A 1,840-nucleotide genomic window follows, 5' to 3' on the forward strand; every position below is an offset into this window, starting at 1 on the left:
CCCTTCTTTACAAGTTCTGATGTTTATTTTTGTTTCTCTATTTCTAGCCAGTGGACATTAGAAGAGACGTAGTTGGAATGATGAGGGGTCCAGAGAGTCGGCTCAGCTGGTTTGACACCGCAGAGACCTGCTGCTTGACTCTCGAGGTAATCACAGTCTTTATTACTCTGGTGAAGAGAATGGACATTATTGAACTGACGTGGTTTTCAGTTCTTTGTTGAAATGTGGATCTTGAATTTCATCTAATTGTCATTTGCAGGGATTCCCTTATTACACCAGCTATGAGGGGAGATTCACTGGCATTCAGGTAAGGGACTATTCATTGTGGCATTGTAAAATTATGGTAATTGCAGTGACTAATTTTGTTTGTGTGTTTTAAGGTTGTTGAGCCAACTGTTCAGCTGCTGCCCACAGAAGACGACCAAGACCCTTCACCTGTTTTTCTGGTAGCCAGAGCTTTAAGGAAAAGAATATTAGTATGAAACTGCTATGATCAGAAGCACTCACGATCTTCCCGCTTTACTTTTCACAGCCGCTCGATGCTGGTGAGCTGATCGGCGCCTGCCGAAATGTACAGTTCCTCTCTTCAGACCCCTCCATCTCCCAGTTTAAGGTATTCTACAGTGCAGCAGCCGAGATACAAACACACAAACACCCTTCTGTACAAGTTCTGATGTCTAGTTTTGTTTCTCTATTTCCAGTCAGTGGACGTAAAGACCTACTTCTTGGGGATGATAAGGGGCCCACAGAGTCGTCTTTGCTGGTTTATAACCACCACCACACACTGCTTGACTCACATGGTAATCACAGACTTGATTATTCTGAGGAAGAGAATTGACCTTGATGATTATTAGATGCTCACGTTTGTAAAATAGATCTTGAGTTGCAGCTATTTGTCATTTGCAGGGATTCCCTTATCATACCACCATAGAAGACTGTTTCACTGGCATACAGGTAAGGGATTATTGGTTGTGGCATTAGGAAACTTTTGCTAATTGCAGTGACTAATTGTGTTGACTTTAAATTGTTCTTTTCAGTCTGAATCTGGGAGGGTTACAGAGTTCATCTCCTGTAACCGAGTGGAGACATCTTTCATCGTGCCACATTATAACACGGTAAATTTATTGCACTGTCATGAAGTGTATATTGTAGTTAGTAACTTTTGGAATTTTGTCAGTTGTACTTTTATTTGTCTGCAGTGACAATATATTTTTTTATTCAGCACAAAACCGTTAAATCGGTAAGCTGCCATTATCTGTATGTGGCTGGAGATGGGCAGATGTACACCTCCACCTGGGAGTATGACCAGAACGACTCTGAGGTAATTCCCACTTTCAGATCTGATGTGTATCTACATATGTTGCTAATCCCCTGATTCGGATGCTGTGAAATTTCCTGTGTGAGTTTTAATGATTTAATGATTGGGCTTGCAGGAGAATGAGGAGGAGGTGGAGATGGAGGTGCCCTTTATTTGGTACGATCCTATTCACTGTTTATTGATGTAACAGTGTATTGTATGTTTAACATACACTAAGCATTCACATCTCTTCTTTCTTAGCTGCCATCTTTCAGAAAGAGGGGTGACTGACATCGGCTTGAAGGTGCCCGCTGTCCGTGAGGCGTTCGCTGTGAGTAAAACCTGTCTTCAGCTGCTGTTATTGCACAGGTAAAGTCCACTCTGCTTTAACGTATATTGTGTGCTGTCTTATATTCAGACTCTGCTTGCCAGCGTCCACAACCAGGACTTCTTGTTGGTGGTGGGAAAAAGGATCGTCATGCGACTGGCAGCAGCTAACAACCAGGTGACTTCAGAATGATGAAAGACTGTTTGATTTTTGTG

The 1,840-nt window shown here is 42.3% G+C and overlaps 1 long non-coding RNA gene across 1 annotated transcript; it reads left to right on the top strand.

Moving 5' to 3' along the window:
• Positions 1 to 393: 393 nt before the first annotated feature.
• LOC131343242 (uncharacterized) lies at positions 394 to 801 on the top strand. Its single transcript, XR_009203126.1, has 3 exons — positions 394 to 446; positions 533 to 613; positions 702 to 801. It is a non-coding gene; the product is annotated as an uncharacterized LOC131343242 (long non-coding RNA).
• Positions 802 to 1,840: the final 1,039 nt, after the last annotated feature.

Source organism: Hemibagrus wyckioides, linkage group LG22 (genome assembly GCF_019097595.1).
Source record: "Hemibagrus wyckioides isolate EC202008001 linkage group LG22, SWU_Hwy_1.0, whole genome shotgun sequence".
Lineage (NCBI taxonomy): Eukaryota > Metazoa > Chordata > Actinopteri > Siluriformes > Bagridae > Hemibagrus > Hemibagrus wyckioides.